General features: G+C 48.4%; 1 protein-coding gene across 5 annotated transcripts in view; it reads right to left on the bottom strand.

Annotated features, from left to right (window-relative positions):
• Positions 1–24,290, bottom strand: part of LRRC20 (leucine rich repeat containing 20) — a 1,148,610-nt gene that overhangs the window by 1,096,544 nt on the left and 27,776 nt on the right. The gene's annotated exons all lie outside the window — the stretch shown is intronic.

Below are 24,290 nucleotides of genomic sequence, written 5' to 3'. Positions count from 1 at the left end.
GTTCACTAAAACCTTTTTCAAGGGCTTTCTTGATGGCACTACGGTGTAGTGCCATCCTTTCCCTGAACTGTCGTATGGTCTTGCCCACGTGGCCAAGACCACAGGGACAGGACAACATGTATATGACATGTGTAGTGGTACAGGTTAATCGGTGTGGGATCTTAATTTTCTTACCCGTATGGGGATGACTAAAAGTGGTCCCCGTAATCAAAGTATTGCAGGTGACACACCCTAAACACCTAAAACAACCGTTTTTGGTCCGCAAAAAATGTGATTCCCGGCTCTTGGTAAGGTTGGTAATGTCAAGCTTAATCACATAATCACCAATGTTACGTCCCCGAGTATGACTCGGTAAGAGGGTAGTATCAGACAATGAGGATAATGCCTGATCTGACTGAACAATAGGCCATAACTGTTTAGCCCTTTTTATCAACTTGTCTGTCCCTGTAGTTAGTATATTTATTAACCCAGGGAAGCTTATTGGTTCCTAATCTGGCATTCCTATTGTTCCGGCCTGTGCCTAATGTTTGTTCTCTGGTCATATTTAATACTTTTTGTTTAGTCTGTTCTAATTCCCTCATGGGGTACCCTCTTTCTGCAAACTTTAATAACATCCGATCCATGGCTGTTTTAGCCTCCTCAGGGTCTGATGTAATACGGCGTACTCTAAGGAATTGCGAGAATGGCAAACCTTTGCGCAATGAGGTGGGATGGAAACTTTGGTGGTTTAGTAAAGTGTTTCTATCAGTAGCTTTAATAAAGATGGATGTGACCAAGACTCCATCTTTAACTGTGATGGTGACGTCTAAGTAATTAACTGTGACGTCATCAATGACATAAGTAAACTGCACTTCATGCCGCGTAGAGTTATGATTATCCCATAGGGCCACCAATTGTTCTCTAGGACCACCCCACAGAACCAACAAGTCGTCTATGAATCGTCTGTAATATACAACATGCTGTGTTACCTGGGGATTCAAATAAAACATCTGAGTTTCTACTAGGTGCATGAATGCATTTGCATACGACGGGGCCACCGCTGACCCCATCGCACACCCGGACAATTGTAACCAAAAAACCCCATTAAACACAAAATAATTACGCTTCAACACCCTATCTAAGAGGGTCAAGAAAAATGTAACCTCAGGTCCCTGATAAGTGGAATTATTTTCAATAAGTAGCCTCACCGCCTCTATACCTGCATCATGAGGGATGCAGGTATAGAGACTGGTGACATCCGCACTGCACAATTGTAACTCCTCGGGTAGTGGGCCTAAAGCTTGTAATTGCAACAACAGTGACGTAGTGTCCTTAAGGTATGACGGCAAGGACTGGATACAAGGATTAAGGAATGAATCCAAATATATGGAAATAGGATGATACAGGGACCCCCTAGCCGACACTAAGGGGCGGCCCGGAGGGTCCACCATGGTCTTATGGACTTTTGGTACCGTATAAAACAACGGTACTCTAGGATAGTCCGTGGTAAGTGCCTGTGTAACATCTGATGGTATGATACCTTGCTGGTTAGCATTTTTGAGTATTTGATCTATCTCAATCTTATACTCTTTAGTAGGATCTTTAACTAGCCGTTTGTAAGTTTCTACACTACCCAACTGTCGTTGACACTCCTTAATATAGTCATCCAGATCTTGGATGACTATAGACCCTCCCTTGTCCGCCTTGCGAATCACTATGTCAGTCCGTTGTGACAGTTATTTCAGTGTGTGCATTTCTTGTTTGGACATATTTGGACGAGGTGATCTGGTGTCTTCCAAGGTGCTCTCCCTTTCCAACATTCTTGTGAATGTACGGATAGAGGGATTTAAACTGGGAGGGTCAAACTGGGACCCAGGTAATATTTTCCGTAATTGAGCGGGAACAGCTGAGACCGGTCGCTCATGTGTATGGTTATTGAAATATTCCTTTCTTTTTAGCGTCCTATTCAATCGATAGAGCTCCACCTTACTTTCTAAGGGATCGGGGTAAGTAGTCGGAACATAAGACAGTCCCTTGGCCAATGTCCGATATTCCAGATCCGAGAGAGGGGTAGAGGATAAGTTAAATACCAAGTCCTTCAATGACGTGGCGGCTTGCGAGCGTTGGATCCTCTGGTTTTGACCCGACCTCCGCGTCCTCTGCCACGACCTGCGGTAGGTGTCTGGTTGGATCGGGTTTGTGTACCCTGTGGTTGCTGGCCTAAAGGGAGCGGACCTTCTTGTGTGGAAGTGTTTCCAGTGGCATATTCAGAATCACTCGCCGATGTGCTCGCCCCCTGTTGTAATTCTCTGCGTCGACGGGTTTGTTGTCTGCGATTTGGGTATCGCTGCTCCTGGGATGAGCGAACGCTGCCCAGCCACGGGTAAACTTGCCGCTGTTCATAATCTCTTTGTACCGTCTTTAATTTGTCTTTTTTAAATCTGATCAAGTCTTGGCGGTATGTTTCCATCTGGCTAGTGAGCTTCGCCATCCAACCATATTCAGGATCCGCAATTCGCCCACCATTGGTAGATACAATACATCCTTCTGCCGCAGGTGGGTAGCGGTATTAAATAAGTGCTCCATGGACCTCATGTTACTAGTGGTGGAGGAGTCCACGAGGGAGCTTAACGCTATTAAAGAACAAATATTAACGTTTGAAGTTGAACATAAGTTGATCCTCACCACAGATAGCCAGACTGATTGGATGGCGAAGCTCACTAGCCAGATGGAAACATACCGCCAAGACTTGATCAGATTTAAAAAAGACAAATTAAAGACGGTACAAAGAGATTATGAACAGCGGCAAGTTTACCCGTGGCTGGGCAGCGTTCGCTTATCCCAGGAGCAGCGATACCCAAATCGCAGACAACAAACCCGTCGACGCAGAGAATTACAACAGGGGGCGAGCACATCGGCGAGTGATTCTGAATATGCCACTGGAAACACTTCCACACAAGAAGGTCCGCTCCCTTTAGGCCAGCAACCACAGGGTACACAAACCCGATCCAACCAGACACCTACCGCAGGTCGCGGCAGAGGACGCGGAGGTCGGGTCAAAACCAGAGGATCTAACGCTCGCAAGCCGCCACGTCATTGAAGGACTTGGTATTTAACTTATCCTCTACCCCTCTCTCGGATCTGGAATATCGGACATTGGCCAAGGGACTGTCTTATGTTCCGACTACTTACCCCGATCCCTTAGAAAGTAAGGTGGAGCTCTATCGATTGAATAGGACGCTAAAAAGAAAGGAATATTTCAATAACCATACACATGAGCGACCGGTCTCAGCTGTTCCCGCTCAATTACGGAAAATATTACCTGGGTCCCAGTTTGACCCTCCCAGTTTAAATCCCTCTATCCGTACATTCACAAGAATGTTGGAAAGGGAGAGCACCTTGGAAGACACCAGATCACCTCGTCCAAATATGTCCAAACAAGAAATGCACACACTGAAAGAACTGTCACAACGGACTGACATAGTGATTCGCAAGGCGGACAAGGGAGGGTCTATAGTCATCCAAGATCTGGATGACTATATTAAGGAGTGTCAAGACAGTTGGGTAGTGTAGAAACTTACAAACGGCTAGTTAAAGATCCTACTAAAGAGTATAAGATTGAGATAGATCAAATACTCAAAAATGCTAACCAGCAAGGTATCATACCATCAGATGTTACACAGGCACCTACCACGGACTATCCTAGAGTACCGTTGTTTTATACGGTACCAAAAGTCCATAAGACCATGGTGGACCCTCCGGGCCGCCCCATAGTGTCGGCTAGGGGGTCCCTGTATCATCCTATTTCCATATATTTGGATTCATTCCTTAATCCTTGTATCCAGTCCTTGCCGTCATACCTTAAGGACACTACGTCACTGTTGTTGCAATTACAAGCTTTAGGCCCACTACCCGAGGAGTTACAGTTGTGCAGTGCGGATGTCACCAGTCTCTATACCTGCATCCCTCATGATGCAGGTATAGAGGCGGTGAGGCTACTTATTGAAAATAATTCCACTTATCAGGGACCTGAGGTTACATTTTTCTTGACCCTCTTAGATAGGGTGTTGAAGCGTAATTATTTTGTGTTTAATGGGGTTTTTTGGTTACAATTGTCCGGGTGTGCGATGGGGTCAGCGGTGGCCCCGTCGTATGCAAATGCATTCATGCACCTAGTAGAAACTCAGATGTTTTATTTGAATCCCCAGGTAACACAGCATGTTGTATATTACAGACGATTCATAGACGACTTGTTGGTTCTGTGGGGTGGTCCTAGAGAACAATTGGTGGCCCTATGGGATAATCATAACTCTACGCGGCATGAAGTGCAGTTTACTTATGTCATTGATGACGTCGCAGTTAATTACTTAGACGTCACCATCACAGTTAAAGATGGAGTCTTGGCCACATCCATCTTTATTAAAGCTACTGATAGAAACACTTTACTAAACCACCAAAGTTTCCATCCCACCTCATTGCGCAAAGGTTGGCCATTCTCGCAATTCCTTAGAGTACGCCGTATTATATCAGACCCTGAGGAGGCTAAAACAGCCATGGATCGGATGTTATTAAAGTTTGCAGAAAGAGGGTACCCCATGAGGGAATTAGAACAGACTAAACAAAAAGTATTAAATATGACCAGAGAACAAACATTAGGCACAGGCCGGAACAATAGGAATGCCAGATTAGGAACCAATAAGATTCCCTGGGTTAATAAATATACTACAGGGACAGACAAGTTGATAAAAAGGGCTAAACAGTTATGGCCTATTGTTCAGTCAGATCAGGCATTATCCTCATTGTCTGATACTACCCTCTTACCGAGTCATACTCGGGGACGTAACATTGGTGATTATGTGATTAAGCTTGACATTACCAACCTTACCAAGAGCCGGGAATCACATTTTTTGCGGACCAAAAACGGTTGTTTTAGGTGTTTAGGGTGTGTCACCTGCAATACTTTGATTACGGGGACCACTTTTAGTCATCCCCATACGGGTAAGAAAATTAAGATCCCACACCGATTAACCTGTACCACTACACATGTCATATACATGTTGTCCTGTCCCTGTGGTCTTGCCTACGTGGGCAAGACCATACGACAGTTCAGGGAAAGGATGGCACTACACCGGAGTGCCATCAAGAAAGCCCTTGAAAAAGGTTTTAGTGAACAGCCCTTTGCGCGTCATTGCCTTAATGCAGGCCATAATGTGGCTAGTATTAGGGCTACACTAATAGATCATGTCCCAACATCGCTACGGGGTGGTAACCGGGACAGGATATTGTTACAGAAAGAATCCAGGTGGATTTTTACACTGGGGACAATATCCCCCAAGGGATTAAATGAAAACCTGGGTATTCAATGTTTTTTGTAGTTGATTAGATCATCATTAATCACCTTTGTTAATAGGTATTGCCCACTTTGGGTCTATCATGAGTTAATCCCTCAGTGGGATTACATTTAGACCTTTTTGATCCTTTGTCGTATGTTGTTTGTTATATCATGCATATCCTTAGGTACTTGTGGCTGTTAACAAATTAACATGTTGTTTTTTTCCTGTAGCCTATCCCTCAAATACAGACCAGTGGGGTGGCTTTTTTAGCCGATTCACATTTTAACAATAATTTTTGTAATGTATGTTTTTCTCAGCTCCCGTCCAGCGTTGGCTGGTAGCTATGGGAACTCCCCTGCGACGCGGCGCACCGTTGACGTCAGAGGACGCCAATGCGGAAGCATGGTCGGACGGACTGGCGGGCGGTCGCGCCGTGGAGCAGGTGAGTAGGGTCAATGTTAATGTCTGTCCTTTTGTCTATAAATGTATGTTTTTTGGCACTGTGAGGCTTGTCTGGCCCTGAGGACGGGGTCTAATCCCCGAAACATGTTGGCATAATAAAAAGAACTTATTTCAGTTGCGAAGTCTGATTGAGTGCCGCCGTCATCCCTTTACTCTGCATTGTGGAAAGCATATTCCACTAGGAGGGCACCGCAGCAATATACACCAGTTATCCAGGGGAGTGCCGGGACCATTTGTTCGTTATATATATATACACATATATATATATATATATACACATACATACATATACACATACATACATACATATATATATATATATATATATATATATATAGTGTGTATTTATGCATGTATGCGTATTTATTTATGTGTGATATGTATAAACATACATATATATACATATATATATATATATATATATATATATATATGATAAGAATTTACTTACCGATAATTCTATTTCTCGTAGTCCGTAGTGGATGCTGGGGACTCCGTAAGGACCATGGGGAATAGCGGCTCCGCAGGAGACTGGGCACAACAGTAAAGCTTTAGAACCACCTGGTGTGCACTGGCTCCTCCCCCTATGACCCTCCTCCAAGCCTCAGTTAGGATACTGTGCCCGGACGAGCGTACACAATAAGGAAGGATTTTGAATCCCGGGTAAGACTCATACCAGCCACACCAATCACACCGTACAACTCGTGATCTAAACCCAGTTAACAGCATGATAACAGAGGAGCCTCTAGAAAAGATGGCTCACTACAGCAATAACCCGATTTTTTGGTAACAATAACTATGTACCAGTATTGCAGACAATCCGCACTTGGGATGGGCGCCCAGCATCCACTACGGACTACGAGAAATAGAATTATCGGTAAGTAAATTCTTATTTTCTCTAACGTCCTAAGTGGATGCTGGGGACTCCGTAAGGACCATGGGGATTATACCAAAGCTCCCAAACGGGCGGGAGAGTGCGGATGACTCTGCAGCACCAAATGAGAGAACTCCAGGTCCTCCTCAGCCAGGGTATCAATTTTGTAGAATTTTACAAACGTATTTGCTCCTGACCAAGTAGCTGCTCGGCAAAGTTGTAAAGCCGAGACCCCTCGGGCAGCCGCCCAAGATGAGCCCATCTTCCTTGTGGAGTGGGCATTTACAGATTTTTGGCTGTGGCAGGCCTGCCACAGAATGTGCAAGCTGAATTGTACTACAAATCCAACGAGCAATAGTCTGCTTAGAAGCAGGAGCACCCAGCTTGTTGGGTGCATACAGGATAAACAGCGAGTCAGATTTTCTGACTCCAGCCGTCCTGGAAACATATTTTCAGGGCCCTGACAACGTCTAGCAACTTAGAGTCCTCCAAGTCCCTAGTAGCCGCAGGCACCACAATAGGTTGGTTCAGGTGAAATGCTGAAACCACCTTAGGGAGAAACTGAGGACGAGTCCTCAATTCCGCCCTGTCCGAATGGAAAATCAGATAAGGGCTTTTACAGGATAAAGCCGCCAATTCTGACACGCGCCTGGCCCAGGCCAGGGCCAACAGCATGACCACTTTCCATGTGAGATATTTTAACTCCACAGATTTAAGTGGTTCAAACCAATGTGACTTTTGGAACCCAAAAACTACATTGAGATCCCAAGGTGCCACTGGAGGCACAAAAGGAGGCTGTATATGCAGTACCCCTTTTACAACGTCTGAACTTCAGGGACTGAAGCTAGTTCTTTTTGGAAGAAAATTGACAGGGCCGAAATTTGAACCTTAATGGACCCCAATTTCAGGCCCATAGACACTCCTGTTTGCAGGAAATGTAGGAATCGACCCAGTTGAATTTCCTCCGTCGGGCCTTACTGGCCTCGCACCACGCAACATATTTTCGCCAAATGCGGTGATAATGTTTTGCGGTTACATCCTTCCTGGCTTTGATCAAGATAGGGATGACTTCATCCGGAATGCCTTTTTTCCTTCAGGATCCGGCGTTCAACCGCCATGCCGTCAAACGCAGCCGCGGTAAGTCTTGGAACAGACAGGGTCCTTGCTGGAGCAGGTCCCTTCTTAGAGGTAGAGGCCACGGATCCTCCGTGAGCATCTCTTGAAGTTCCGGTTACCAAGTCCTTCTTGGCCAATCCGGAGCCACGAATATAGTGCTTACTCCTCTCCATCTTATCCATCTCAGTACCTTGGGTATGAGAGGCAGATGAGGGAACACATACACTGACTGGTACACCCACGGTGTTACCAGAGCGTCTACAGCTATTGCCTGAGGGTCCCTTGACCTGGCGCAAAACCTGTCGAGTTTTTCCCAACGGTTTATAATCATGTGGAAGACTTCTGGGTGAAGTCCCCACTCTCCCGGGTGGAGGTCGTGTCTGCTGAGGAAGTCTGCTTCCCAGTTGTCCACTCCCGGAATTGCTGACAGTGCTATCACATGATTTTCCGCCCAGCGAAGAATCCTTGCAGCTTCTGCCATTGTTTACGTGGGTGACTGCCGTGATGTTGTCCGACTGGATCAACACCGGCTGACCTTGAAGCAGAGGTCTTGCTAAGCTTAGAGCATTGTAAATGGCCCTTAGCTTCAGGATATTTATGTGAAGTGATGTCTCCAGGCTTGACCATAAGCCCTGGAAATTCCTTCCCTGTGTGACTGCTCCCCAGCCTCGCAGGCTGGCATCCGTGGTCACCAGGACCCAGTCCTGAATGCCGAATCTGCGGCCCTCTAGAAGATGAGCACTCTGCAACCAACACAGGAGGGACACCCTTGTTCTTGGTGACAGGGTTATCCGCTGATGCATCTGAAGATGCGACCCGGACCATTTGTCCAGCAGGTTCCACTGGAAAGTTCTTGCGTGGAATCTGCCGAATGGGATTGCTTCGTAGGAAGCCACCATTTTACCCAGAACCCTTGTGCATTGATGCACTGAGACTTGGCTCGGTTTTAGGAGGTTCCTGACTAGCTCGGATAACTCCCTGGCTTTCTCCTCCGGGAGAAACACCTTTTTCTGGACTGTGTCCAGGATCATCCCTAGGAACAGAAGACGAGTCGTCGGAACCAGCTGCGATTTTGGAATATTGAGAATCCAATCGTGCTGCCGCAACACTACCTGAGATAGTGCTACACCGACCTCCAACTGTTCCCTGGATCTTACCCTTATCAGGGAATCGTCCAAGTAAGGGATAACTAAAATTCCCTTCCTTCGAAGGAATATCATCATTTCGGCCATTACCTTGGTAAAGACCCGGGGTGCCGTGGACCATCCATACGGCAGCGTCTGAACTGATAGTGACAGTTCTGTACCATAAACCTGAGGTACCCTTGGTGAGAAGGGTAAATTTGGACATGAAGGTAAGCATCCTTGATGTCCCGACACATCATGTAGTCCCCTTCTTCCAGGTTCGCAATCACTGCTCTGAGTGACTCAATCTTGAATTTGAACCTCTGTATGTAAGTGTTCAAAGATTTTAGATTTAGAATCGGTCTCACCGAGCCGTCCGGCTTCGGTACCACAACAGTGTGGAATAATACCCCGTTCCCTGTACCTTGATTATCACCTGCTGGGAATACAGCTTGTGAATGGCTTCCAAAACTGTCTCCCTGTCAGAAGGAGACATCGGTAAAGCCGACTTTAGGAAACGGCGAGGGGGAGACGTCTCGAATTCCAATTTGTACCCCTGAGATATCACCTGAAGGATCCAGGGGTCTACTTGCGAGTGAGCCCACTGCGCGCTGAAATTCATTGAGACGGGCCCCCCACCGTGCCTGATTCTGCTTGTAAAGCCCCAGCGTCATACTGAGGGCTTGGCAGAGGCGGGAGAGGGTTTCTGTTCCTGGGAACTGGCTGATTTCTGCAGCCTTTTTCCTCTCCCTCTGTCACGGGGCAGAAATGAGGAACCTTTTGCCCGCTTGTCCACGAAAAGACTGCGCCTGATAATACGGCGTCTTCTCATGTTGAGAGGCGACCTGGGGTACAAACGTGGATTTCCCAGCTGTTGCCGTGGCCACCAGGTCTGAAAGACCGACCCCAAATAACTCCTCCCCTTAATAAGGCAATACTTCCAAATGCCGTTTGAAATCCGCATCACCTGACCACTGTCGTGTCCATAACCCTCTACTGGTAGAAATGGACAACGCACTTAGACTTGATGCCAGTCGGCAAATATTCCGCTGTGCATCACGCATATATAGAAATGCATCTTTTAAATGCTCTATAGGCAAAAATATACTGTCCCTATCTAGGGTATCAATATTTTCAGTCAGGGAATCCGACCACGCCAACCCAGCACTGCACATCCAGGCTGAGGCGATTGCTGGTCGCAGTATAACACCAGTAGGTGTGTAGATACATTTTAGGATACCCTCCTGCTTTCTATCAGCAGGATCCTTAAGGGCGGCCATCTCAGGAGAGGGTAGAGCCCTTACAAGCGTGTGAGCGCTTTATCCACCCTAGGGGGTGTTTCCCAACGCACCCTAACCTCTGGCGGGAAAGGATATAATGCCAATAACATTTTAGAAATTATCAGTTGTTATCGGGGGAAACCCACGCATCATCACACACCTCATTTAATTTCTCAGATTCAGGAAAACTACAGGTAGTTTTTCCTCACCAACATAATACCCCTTTTTGGTGGTACTCGTATTATCAGAAATGTGTAAAACATTTTTCATTGCCTCCATCATGTAACGTGTGGCCCTACTGGAAGTCACATTTGTCTCTTCACCGTCGACACTGGAGTCAGTATCCGTGTCGGCGTCTATATCTGCCATCTGAGGTAACGGGCGCTTTAGAGCCCCTGACGGCCTATGAGACGTCTGGACAGGCACAAGCTGAGTAGCCGGCTGTCTCATGTCAACCACTGTCTTTTATACAGAGCTGACACTGTCACGTAATTCCTTCCAACAGTTCATCCACTCAGGTGTCGACCCCCTAGGGGGTGACATCACTATTACAGGCAATCTGCTCCATCTCTACATCATTTTTCTCCTCATACATGTCGACACAAACGTACCGACATACAGCACACACACAGGGAATGCTCTGATAGAGGACAGGACCCCACTAGCCCTTTGGGGAGACAGAGGGAGAGTTTGCCAGCACACACCAGAGCGCTATATATATACAGGGATAACCTTATATAAGTGTTTTTCCCCTTATAGCTGCTGTTTCTTTAATACTGCGCGTAATTAGTGCCCCCCCTCTCTTTTTTAACCCTTTCTGTAGTGTAGTGACTGCAGGGGAGAGCCAGGAAGCTTCCCTCCAACGGAGCTGTGAGGGAAAATGGCGCCAGTGTGCTGAGGAGATAGGCTCCGCCCCCTTATCGGCGGCCTTATCTCCCGTTTTTCTATGTATTCTGGCAGGGGTTAAATGCATCCATGTAGCCCAGGAGCTATATGTGATGCATTTTTTGCCATCCAAGGTGTTTTTATTGCGTCTCAGGGTGCCCCCCCCCAGCGCCCTGCACCCTCAGTGACCGGAGTGTGAAGTGTGCTGAGAGCAATGGCGCACAGCTGCAGTGCTGTGCGCTACCTTGTTGAAGACAGGACGTCTTCTGCCGCCGATTTTCCGGACCTCTTCTGTCTTCTGGCTCTGTAAGGGGGCCGGCGGCGCGGCTCTGGGACCCATCCATGGCTGGGCCTGTGATCGTCCCTCTGGAGCTAATGTCCAGTAGCCTAAGAAGCCCAATCCACTCTGCACGCAGGTGAGTTCGCTTCTTCTCCCCTTAGTCCCTCGATGCAGTGAGCCTGTTGCCAGCAGGTCTCACTGAAAATAAAAAACCTAAAACTAAACTTTTCACTAAGCAGCTCAGGAGAGCCACCTAGTGTGCACCCTTCTCGTTCGGGCACAAAAATCTAACTGAGGCTTGGAGGAGGGTCATAGGGGGAGGAGCCAGTGCACACCAGGTGGTTCTAAAGCTTTACTTTTGTGCCCAGTCTCCTGCGGAGCCGCTATTCCCCATGGTCCTTACGGAGTCCCCAGCATCCACTTAGGACGTTAGAGAAATATATATTATATACACACACACACACACACACACACACTGCTCAAAAAAAATAAAAGGAACACTTAAACAACACATCCTAGATCAGAATGAATGAATGAATGAATGAATGAATGAATGAATGAATGAATGAATGAATGAAAATATTCTTCTTCACATTGTTCTTTACATAGTTGAATGTGCTGACAACAAAATCACACAAATTATCAACGGAAAATAAGATTTTACTCACCGGTAAATCTATTTCTCGTAGTCCGTATAGGATGCTGGGAACTCCGAAAGGACCATGGGGAATAGCGGCTCCGCAGGAGACTGGGCACAACTAAAAGAAAGCTTTTAGACTACCTGGTGTGCACTGGCTCCTCCCACTATGACCCTCCTCCAAGCCTCAGTTAGGATACTGTGCCCGGAAGAGCTGACACAATAAGGAAGGATTTTGAATCCCGGGTAAGACTCATACCAGCCACACCAATCACACCGTATAACTCGTGATACCATATCCAGTTAACAGTATGAAACATAACTGAGCCTCTCAACAGATGGCTCATAACAATAACCCTTTAGTTAACAATAACTATGTACAAGTATTGCAGACAATCCGCACTTGGGATGGGCGCCCAGCATCCACTACGGACTACGAGAAATAGATTTACCGGTGAGTAAAATCTTATTTTCTCTGACGTCCTAGTGGATGCTGGGAACTCCGAAAGGACCATGGGGATTATACCAAAGCTCCCAAACGGGCGGGAGAGTGCGGATGACTCTGCAGCACCGAATGAGAGAACTCAAGGTTCTCCTCAGCCAGGGTATCAAATTTGTAAAATTTAGCAAAACGTGTTTGCCCCTGACCAAGTTGCAGCTCGGCAAGTTGTAAAGCCGAGACCCCTCGGGCAGCCGCCCAAGATGAGCCCACTTTCCTTGTGGAATGGGCTTTTAATGATTTAGGATGCGGCAATCCAGCCGCAGAATGCTCCAGCTGAATTGTGCTACAAATCCAGCGAGCAATAGTCTGCTTAGAAGCAGGAGCACCTATTTTGTTGGGTGGCTACAGGATAAAAAGCGAGTCAGTTTTCCTGACTCCAGCCGTCCTGGAAATATAAATTTTTAAAGGCCCTGACTACGTCCAGTAACTTGGAATCTTCCAAGTCCCTAGTAGCCGCAGGCACTACAATAGGTTTGTTCAAGTGAAAAGCTGATACCACCTTAAGGAGAAACTGGGGACGAGTCCTCAATTCTGCCCTATCTATATGGAAAATCAAATAAGGGCTTTTACATGACAAAGCCGCCCATTCTGACACACGCCTGGCCGAAGCCAAGGCCAATAACATGACCACTTTCCACGTGAGATATTTAAAATCCACAGTTTTAAGTGGCTCAAACCAATGTGATTTTAGGAAACTCAACACCACGTTGAGATCCCAAGGTGCCACAGGAGGCGCAAAAGGGGGCTGAATATGTAGCACTCCCTTTACAAATGTCTGAACTCCAGGCAGTGAAGCGAGTTCTTTCTGGAAGAAAATCGACAGAGCCGAAATCTGGACCTTAATGGAACCCAAGTTTAGGCCCATAGTCACTCCTGACTGTAGGAAGTGCAGAAAACGACCCAGCTGAAATTCCTCTGTTGGGGCCTTCCTGGCCTCACACCACGCAACATATTTTCGCCAAATACAGTGATAATGGTTTGCGGTTACTTCTTTCCTGGCTTTTATCAGCGTAGGAATGACTTCCTCTGGAATGCCCTTTTCCTTTAGGATCCGGAATTCAACCGCCATGCCGTCAAACGCAGCCGCGGTAAGTCTTGGAACAGACAGGGCCCCTGCTGTAGCAGATCCTGTCTGAGCGGTAGAGGCCATGGGTCCTCTGATATCATTTCTTGAAGTACTGGGTACCAAGCTCTTCTTGGCCCATCCGGAACCACGAGTATCGTTCTTACTCCTCGTTTTCTTATTATTCTCAGTACCTTTGGTATGAGAGGCAGAGGAGGGAATACATAAACCGACTGGTACACCCACGGTGTCACTAGAGCGTCCACAGCTATTGCCTGAGTGTCCCTTGACCTGGCGCAATATCTAGTTTTTTGTTTAGGCGGGACGCCATCATGTCCACCTGTGGCCTTTCCCAACGGTTTACCAACAGTTGGAAGACTTCTGGTTGAAGTCCCCACTCTCCCGGGTGTAGGTCGTGTCTGCTGAGGAAGTCTGCTTCCCAGTTGTCCACTCCCGGAATGAACACTGCTGACAGTGCTAAGACGTGATTTTCCGCCCATCGGAGAATCCTTGTGGCTTCTGCCATCGCCATCCTGCTTCTTGTGCCGCCCTGTCGGTTTACATGGGCGACTGCCGTGATGTTGTCTGATTGGATCAGTACCGGCTGGTTTTGAAGCAGAGGCCTTGCCAGACTTAGGGCATTGTAAATGGCCCTCAGTTCCAGAATATTTATGTGTAGGGACGACTCCTGACTTGACCAAAGTCCTTGGAAATTTCTTCCCTGTGTGACTGCCCCCCAGCCTCGAAGGCTGGCATCCGTGGTTACCAGGACCCAGTCCTGTATGCCGAATCTGCGGCCCTCTTGAAGATGAGCACTCTGCAGCCACCACAGTAGAGATACCCTGGTCCTTGGAGACAGGGTTATCAGCCGATGCATCTGAAGATGCGATCCCGACCACTTGTCCAAGAGGTCCCACTGAAAGGTTCTTGCATGGAACCTGCCGAATGGAATTTTGCTTTGTAAGAAACTACCATTTTTCCCAGGACTCGTGTGCAGTGATGCACCGATACCTGTTTTGGTTTCAGGAGGTCTCTGACTAGAGATGACAGCTCCTTGGCTTTCTCCTGCGGGAGAAACACTTTTTTCTGTTCTGTGTCCAGAACCATCCCCAGGAACAGTAGGCGTGTGGTAGGAACCAGCTGTGACTTTGGAATGTATAGAATCCATCCGTGCTGTTGTAGCACTTCCCGAGATAGTGCTACTCCGACCAACAACTGCTCCTTGGACCTCGCCTTTATAAGGAGATCGTCCAAGTACGGGATAAGTAAAACTCCCTTTTTTCGAAGGAGTATCATCATTTCTGCCATTACCTTGGTAAAGACCCTCGGTGCCGTGGACAGTCCAAACGGCAGTGTTTGGAATTGGTAATGGCAATCCTGTACCACAAATCTGAGGTACTCCTGGTGAGGATGGTAAATGGGGACATGTAGGTAAGCATCCTTGATGTCCAGGGATACCATGTAATCCCCCTCCTCCAGGCTTGCAATAACCGCCCTGAGCGATTCCATCTTGAACTTGAATTTTTTTATGTATGTGTTCAAGGATTTCAAATTTAAAATGGGTCTCACCGAACCGTCCGGTTTCGGTACCACAAACAGTGTGGATTAGTAACCCCGTCCTTGTTGAAGTAGGGGCACCTTGACTATCACCTGCTGGGAATAGCTTGTGAATTGCCTCTAGCACAGCCTCCCTGCCTGAGGGAGTTGTCGGCAAGGCAGATTTGAGGAAACGGCGGGCGGGAGACGCCTCGAATTCCAGCTTGTACCCCTGAAATACTACTTGAAGGATCCAGGGATCCACCTGTGAGCGAGCCGACTGATCGCTGAAATTTTTGAGGCGGCCCCCCACCGTACCTGGCTACGCCTGTGGAGCCCCCGCGTCATGCGGTGGACTCAGAGGAAGCGGGGGAAGAATTTTGATTCTGGGAACTGGCTGACTGGTGCAGCTTTTTCCCTCTTCCCTCGTCTCTGTGCAGAAAGGAAGCGCCTTTGACCCGCTTGCTTTTCTGAAGCCGAAAGGACTGTACCTGATAATACAATGCTTTCTTAGGCTGTGAGGAAACCTGAGGTAAAAAAATTTCTTCCCAGCTGTTGCTGTGGATACGAGGTCCCAGAGACCATCCCCAAACAATTCCTCACCCTTATAAGGCTCTATGTGCCTTTTAAAGTCAGCATCACCTGTCCAGTGTCGGGTCTCTAATACCCTCCTGACAGAATGGACATTGCATTAATTCTGGATGCCAGCCGGCAAATATCCCTCTGTGCATCCCTCAAATATAAGACGACGTCTTTAATATGCTCTTATGTTCGCAAAATAGTATCCCTGATTGACAGGGTCACAGACCACGCTGCAGCTATCTGCAGGTCTCAGTCTAGTACCTGAGTGTGTAAATACAGACTTCAGGATAGCCTCCTGCTTTTTATCAGCAGGTACCTTCAAAGTGGCCGTATCCTAAGACGGCAGTGCCACCTTTTTTGACAAACGTGTGAGCGCCTTATCCACCCTAGGGGATATCTCCCAGCGTAACTTATCCTCTGGCGGGAAAGGGTACGCCATCAGTAACTTTTTAGAAATTACCAGTTTCTTATCGGGGGAACCCACGCTTTTTCACACTTCATTCACTCATTTGATGGGGGAACCAAACACTGCCTGCTTTTTCTCCCCAAACATAAAACCCTTTTTTAGTGGTACTTGGGTTAATGTCAGAAATGTGTAACACATTTTTTATTGCCGGGATCATGTAACGGATGTTCCTAGTGGATTGTGTATATGTCTCAACCTCGTCGACACTGGAGTCAGACTCCGTGTCGACATCTGTGTCTGCCATCTGAGGGAGCGGGCGTTTTTGAGCCCCTGATGGCCTTTAAGACGCCTGGGCAGGCGCGGGCTGAGAAGCCGGCTGTTAGTGTTCACTCTAGGAGTGAAATGGGGCAGGGCGCCGGAGTCCGGGGGCACATGTGTGCGCGCGCGCGCGCGCTCGAAATGGGGGCGTGGCCACGCAAATTAGGGGGCGTGGCCACGCCTCCGTCATTTTAGGGGGCGGTGCGACCCACAGACGCTACTATAGAGAGCGTCTGTGGCCGGCGACGTCACTGTTGGGGGCGTGCCCAGCACCTCCGTCGGTGCTGGGCTTCCCCCAGCCCTCTCCCAATGCGTGAATGGATGCCGCGCGCATGCGCACGGCATCTATACACGCCGGGAGGGCAGGGAGCGGGCGGCTGTTCTAGCAGGGCGCCGCAAAAGGGGCAGGGCGGGTTTTGCCTGTTAAAAAACGGGCAGGGCGCGGCGCCCTGCTAAAACAGCCTAGAGTGAACACTAGGCTGTCCCACAGCTGTTACGTCATCCAGCCTTTTATGTAAGGAGTTGACACTGTCGGTTTATACCTTCCACCTATCCATCCACTCTGGTGTCGGCCCCACAGGGGGCGATATCACATTTATCGGCATCTGCTCTGCCACCACATAAGCCTCCTCATCAAACGTGTCGACACAGCCGTACCGACACACCGCACACACACAGGGAATGCTCTGACTGAGGACAGGACCCCACACAGCCCTTTGGGGAGACAGAGAGAGAGTATGCCAGCACACACCAGAGCGCTATATAATTTAGGGATTAACATTATATTGAGTGAATTTTTCCCAATAGCTGCTTGTATATACAATATTGCGCCTAAATTTAGTGCCCCCCCTCTCTTTTTAACCCTTTGAGCCTGCAAACTACAGGGGAGAGCCTGGGGAGCTGTCTTCCAGCTGCACTGTGAAGAGAAAATGGCGCAAGTGTGCTGAGGGAGATAGCTCCGCCCCTTTTTCGCGGACTTTTCTCCCGCTTTTTTATGGATTCTGGCAGGGGTATTTATCACATATATAGCCTCTGGGGCTATATATTGTGATATATTTGCCAGCCAAGGTGTTTTTATTGCTGCTCAGGGCGCCCCCCCTCCAGCGCCCTGCACCCTCAGTGACCGGAGTGTTTAGTGTGTATGAGGAGCAATGGCGCACAGCTGCAGTGCTGTGCGCTACCTTGGTGAAGACTGATGTCTTCTGCCGCCGATTTTCCGGACCTCTTCTTGCTTCCGGCTCTGTAAGGGGGACGGCGGCGCGTCTCTGGGAACGAACACCAAGGCCAGTTCCATGCGGTCGATCCCTCTGGAGCTAATGGTGTCCAGTAGCCTAAGAAGCCCAAGCTAGCTGCAAGCAGGTAGGTTCGCTTCTTCTCCCCTTAGTCCCTCGATGCAGTGAGCCTGTTGCCAGCAGGTCTCACTGTAAAATAAAAAACCTAAAATAAACTTTCTTTCTAGGAGCTCAGGAGAGCCCCTAGTGTGCATCCAGCTCGGCCGGGCACAGAAATCTAACTGAGGCTTGGAGGAGGGTCATAGTGGGAGGAGCCAGTGCACACCAGGTAGTCTAAAAGCTTTTTTTTAGTTGTGCCCAGTCTCCTGCGGAGCCGCTATTCCCCATGGTCCTTTCGGAGTTCCCAGCATCCACTAGGACGTTAGAGAAATCAAATTTATTAACCCATAGAGGTCTGGATTTGGAGTCACACTCAAAATTAAAGTGGAAAAACACACTACAGACTAATCCAACTTTGATGTAATGTCCTTAAAACAAGTCACTGTAGTGTGTGTGGCCTCCGCGTGCCTGTATGACCTCCCTACAACGCCTGGGCATGCTCCTGATGAGGAGGCGGATGGTCTCCTGAGGGATCTCCTCCCAGACCTGTACTAAAAGCATCCGCCAACTTCTGGACAGTCTGTGGAGCAACGTGGCGTTGGTGGATGGAGGAGCCAGACATGATGTCCCAGATGTGCTCAGTTGGATGCAGGTCTGGGGAACGGGCGGGCCAGTCCATAGCATCAATGCCTTCGTCTTGCAGGAACTGCTGACATTCCAGCCACATGAGGTCTAGCATTGTCTTGCATTAGGAGGAACCCAGGGCCAACCGCACCAGCATATGGTCTTACAAGGGGTCTGAGGATCTCATCTCGGTACCTAATGGCAGTCAGGCTACCTCTGGCGAGCACATGGAGGGCTGTGCGGCCCCCCATAGAAATGCCACCCCACACCATTACTGACCCACTGCCAAACTGGTCATGCTAGAGGATGTTGCAGGCAGCAGAACGTTCTCCTTGGCGTCTCCAGACTCTGTCACGTCTGTCACATGTGCTCAGTGAGAACCTGCTTTCATCTGTGAAGAGCACAGGGCGCCAGTGGCGAATTTGCCAATCTTGGTGTTCTCTGGCAAATGCCAAACGTCCTGCACGGTGTTGGGCTGTAAGCACAACCCCCACCTGTGGACGTCGGGCCCCCATACCACCCTCATGGAGTCTGTTTCTGATCGTTTGAGTAGACACATGCACATTTGTGGCATGCTGTAGGTCATTTTGCAGGGATCTGGCAGTGCTCCTCCTGTTCCTCCTTGCACAAAGGCGGAGGTAGCGGTCCTGCTGCTGGGTTGTTGCCCTCCTACACGTCTCCTGATGTACTGGCCTGTCTCCTGGTAGTGCCTCTATGCTCTGGACACTACGCTGACAGACACAGCAAACCTTCTTGCCACAGCTCGCATTGATGTGCCATCCTGGATGAGCTGTACTACCTGAGCCACTTGTGTGGGTTGTAGACTCCGTGTCATGCTACCACCAGAGTGAAAGCACTGCCAGCTTTCAAAAGTGACCAAAACATCAGCCAGAAAGCATAGGAGCTGAGAAGTGGTCTGTGATCACCACCTGCAGAACAACTCCTTTATCGGGGTTGTCTTGCTAATAGCCTATAATTTCCACCTGTTGTCTATACCATTTGCACAACAGCATGTGAAATTGATTGTCAATCAGTGCTGCTTCCTAAGTGGACAGTTTGATTTCACAGAAGTGTGATTGACTTGGAGTAACATTGTGTTGTTGAAGTGTTCCCTTTATTTATTTATTTAAAATATATATATAGCCACCTTGCTGCCCCAGCACTCCCAGTATCCACTGCGGGATATGTCCTGCTCCGGTGCCTTCCTCCGCAGAGGGCTTTGCTAGGGCCCCCTGAATATTTTCTTTGGTCGATAGATAGAGAGATATATATATATATATATATATAATAAGAATTTACTCACCGGTAATTCTATTTCTCGTAGTCCGTAGTGGATGCTGGGGACTCCGTAAGGACCATGGGGAATAGATGGGCTCCGCAGGAGACTGGGAACACTATAAGAAAGATTTGGTACTACCTGGTGTGCACTGGCTCCTTCCTCTATGCCCCTCCTCCAGACCTCAGTTAGGATACTGTGCCCGGAAGAGCTGACACAATAAGGAAGGATTTTGAATCCCGGGTAAGACTCATACCAGCCACACCAACTAACTCGTGATATTAAACCCAGTTAACAGTATGAAATATAACTGAGCCTCTCAACAGATGGCTCAACAATAACCCTTTAGTTAGGCAATAACTATATACAAGTATTGCAGACAATCCGCACTTGGGATGGGCGCCCAGCATCCACTACGGACTACGAGAAATAGAATTACCGGTGAGTAAATTCTTATTTTCTGACGTCCTAGTGGATGCTGGGGACTCCGTAAGGACCATGGGGATTATACCGAAGCTCCCAAACGGGCGGGAGAGTGCGGATGACTCTGCAGCACCGAATGAGAGAACTCAAGGTCCTCCTCAGCCAGGGTATCAAATTTGTAGAATTTAGCAAACGTGTTTGCCCCTGATCAAGTTGCAGCTCGGCAAAGTTGTAAAGCCGAGACCCCTCGGGCAGCCGCCCAAGATGAGCCCACCTTCCTCGTGGAATGGGCTTTTACTGATTTAGGATGCGGCAATCCAGCCGCAGAATGCGCCAGCTGAATTGTGCTACAAATCCAGCGAGCAATAGTCTGCTTAGAAGCAGGAGCACCTATTTTGTTGGGTGCATACAGGATAAAAAGCGAGTCAGTTTTCCTGACTCCAGCCATCCTGGAAACATAAATTGTCAAGGCCCTGACTACGTCCAGTAACTTGGAATCCTCCAAGTCCCTAGTAGCCGCAGGCACCACAATAGGTTGGTTCAAGTGAAAAGCTGATACCACCTTAGGGAGAAACTGGGGACGAGTCCTCAATTCTGCCCTATCCATATGGAAAATCAGATAAGGGCTTTTACATGACAAAGCCGCCAATTCTGACACACGCCTGGCCGAAGCCAAGGCCAATAACATGACCACTTTCCACGTGAGATATTTCAGATCCACGGTTTTAAGTGGTTCAAACCAATGTGATTTTAGGAAACTAAACACCACATTGAGATCCCAAGGTGCCACAGGAGGCACAAAAGGGGGCTGAATATGAAGCACTCCCTTTACAAAAGTCTGAACTTCAGGCAGTGAAGCCAGTTCTTTCTGGAAGAAAATCGACAGAGCCGAAATCTGGACCTTAATGGAACCCAATTTTAGGCCTATAGTCACTCCTGACTGTAGGAAGTGCAGAAAACGACCCAGCTGAAATTCCTCTGTAGGGGCCTTTTTTCGCCAAATGCGGTGATAATGGTTTGCGGTTACTTCTTTCCTGGCTTTTATCAGTGTAGGAATGACTTCCTCCGGAATGCCATTTTCCTTTAAGATTCGGAATTCAACCGCCATGCCGTCAAACGCAGCCGCGGTAAGTCTTGGAACAGACAGGGCCCCTGCTGTAGCAGATCCTGTCTGAGCGGCAGAGGCCATGGGTCCTCTGATAACATTTCTTGAAGTACCGGGTACCAAGCTCTTCTTGGCCAATCCGGAACCACGAGTATCGTTCTTACTCCTCGCCTTCTTATTATTCTCAGAACCTTTGGTATAAGAGGCAGAGGAGGGAACACATAAACCGACAGGTACACCCACGGTGTCACTAGAGCGTCCACAGCTATCGCCTGAGGGTCCCTTGACCTGGCGCAATATCTCTTTTAGCTTTTTGTTGAGGCGGGACGCCATCATGTCCACCTGTGGCCTTTCCCAACGGTTTACCAACAGTAGGAAGACTTCTGGATGAAGTCCCCACTCTCCCGGGTGTAGGTCGTGTCTGCTGAGGAAGTCTGCTTCCCAGTTGTCCACTCCCGGAATGAACACTGCTGACAGTGCTAAGACGTGATTTTCCGCCCATCGGAGAATCCTTGTGGCTTCTGCCATCGCCACCCTGCTTCTTGTGCCGCCCTGTCGGTTTACATGGGCGACTGCCGTGATGTTGTCTGATTGGATCAGAACCGGTTGGTTTTGAAGCAGGAGCCTTGCCTGACTTAGGGCATTGTAAATGGCCCTCAGTTCCAGAATGTTTATGTACAGGGACGACTCCTGACTTGACCAAAGTCCCTGGAAATTTCTTCCCTGTGTAACTGCGCCCCAGCCCCGAAGGCTGGCATCCGTGGTCACCAGGACCCAGTCCTGTATGCCGAATCTGCGGCCCTCTAGAAGATGAGCACTCTGCAGCCACCACAGTAGACACCCTGGTCCTTGGAGATAGGGTTATCAGTTGATGCATCTGAAGATGCGATCCCGACCACTTGTCCAAGAGGTCCCACTGGAAGGTCCTTGCATGGAACCTGCCGAACAGAATTGCTTCGTATGAAGCCACCATTTTTCCCAGGACTCGTGTGCAGTGATGCACCGATACCCGTTTTGGTTTTAGGAGGTCTCTGACTAGAGATGACAGCTCCTTGGCTTTCTCCTGCGGGAGAAACACTTTTTTCTGTTCTGTGTCCAGAATCATCCCCAGGAACAGTAAGCGTGTGGAAGGAACCAGTTGTGACTTTGGAATGTTTAGAATCCAGCCATGCTGTTGTAGCACTTCCCGAGATAGTGCTACTCCGACCAGTAACTGCTCCCTGGACCTCGCCTTTATTAGGAGATCGTCCAAGTACGGGATAATTAAAACTCCCTTTTTTCGAAAGAGTATCATCATTTTGTCAGGTCCGGGTGTTTTTGTGAATCCGTTAACCCGGGACCAACCACAGGTGTAGGTGCTGGGGTATGAAGAAAGCAGGGAGGATGAAGAAAGTTCCGTTTCATATGTTTATTAAAAATAACAATTCAGTAGAGAGTTGAATGACAAGTTGTTAATCATCATATTATACTGAAGTATTATAGGAATGGCAGAAATAATATACAGGATAAAACTCAAAGACAAATAAAAGAAATGTTCATGGAAACGTATGCAAAACAAGCTGATGAATAAATGTTGAATTGTCCACATATAAACAAGCTTTGATGCTGAACTGTAGAATGTGATTAACTGGATAATGCAGACATGAAGAAATAACTGTAAGGATTTGCAATGGAGTTTTGAGCGTTAACTGAGAGACTGTGAAGAATTATCCTTGTTATGACAACATAGCAAATATAAAGTACTGAATAGGGTTACTTGCGGGTTCCGGAGATCACTGTGAAACTGTAGTAGATGACAAGGTGATGAATGGGTTAAATGCAGAGTTGAACAAACGAACAGCTGAGGGTAATGGAATCCTCCAAACTTTGTATGGTAGGCAGACAAGATAACCTCATGCAAGACTGGGAATCCAACAATTTCCAGAAGGTGTGCAATTAACTGACAGCACAGCGGGGAGCTGGTGGATCTTTTAGCAGTGAAGGCTGCAGACGGACCTCTGGGAACGGAGGCGATATCTGGACCACGGGAATCACACAGGAATGCACGGAGAGAGCTCAGAGCTAGAGCACAGCGTTGATACAACAAAGCACTGGCCCAGAGTAAGATAATCCCAGCCTACTAAAGGCAGCACAAGCACGGGATTGGCTTACACCTGCCCACAGGTGTTTTCACAAGTGCTCTGTATTACCTATTTGGTCTCCAACATGGCCACCTCCTATACAGCAGACACACCGCAGTGCCTTAGGCCATTTGGTCCCCGCACTCACAGTTCCCAGATTCTGCATTACCTGTGCCACCGATCACGCCGCGTCCCCACACGGGCGCACAGTACCGCGAGCAACCGCACTGGCAACGGATGAACCCCAGAACCCGCAAAGGTAAGAGACCGGTTCGTGACACATTTCTGCCATTACCTTGGTAAACACCCTCGGTGCCGTGGACAGTCCAAACGGTAGTGTCTGGAATTGGTAATGGCAATCCTGTACCACAAATCTGAGGTACTCCTGGTGAGGAAGGTAAATTGGGACATGCAGGTAAGCATCCTTGATGTCCAGGGATACCATGTAATCCCCCTCGTCCAGGCTTGCAATAACCGCCCTGAGCGATTCCATCTTGAACTTGAATTTTTTTATGTATGTGTTCAAGGATTTCAAATTTAAAATGGGTCTCACCGAACCGTCCGGTTTCGGTACCACAAACAGTGTGGAATAGTAACCCCGTCCTTGTTGAAGTAGGGGTACTTTGACTATCACCTGCTGGGAATACAGCTTGTGAATTGCCTCTAGTACAGCCTCCCTGCCCGAGGGAGTTGTCGGTAAGGCCGATTTGAGGAAACGGCGGGGGGGAGGCGCCTCGAATTCCAGCTTGTACCCCTGAGATACTACTTGAAGGATCCAGGGAACCACCCGTGAGCGAACCCACTGATCGCTGAAATTTTTGAGGCGGCCCCCCACCGTACCTGGCTCCACCTGTGGAGCCCCACCGTCATGCGGCGGATTTGGAAGAAGCGGGGGAGGACTTTTGTTCCTGGGAACCTGCTGCATAGTGCAGCTTTTTTCCCCTTCCTCTGCCTCTAGACAGAAAGGACCCGCCTTTTCCCCGCCTGTTTTTCTGGGGTCGAAAGGACTGTACCTGATAATACGGCGCTTTCTT

This window comes from Pseudophryne corroboree, chromosome 3, assembly GCF_028390025.1.
Source record: "Pseudophryne corroboree isolate aPseCor3 chromosome 3, aPseCor3.hap2, whole genome shotgun sequence".
Classification (NCBI taxonomy): Eukaryota; Metazoa; Chordata; class Amphibia; order Anura; family Myobatrachidae; genus Pseudophryne; species Pseudophryne corroboree.
The sequence above is the reverse complement of the archived record's forward strand: the minus strand, read 5'-3'. Positions and strand labels throughout refer to the sequence as shown.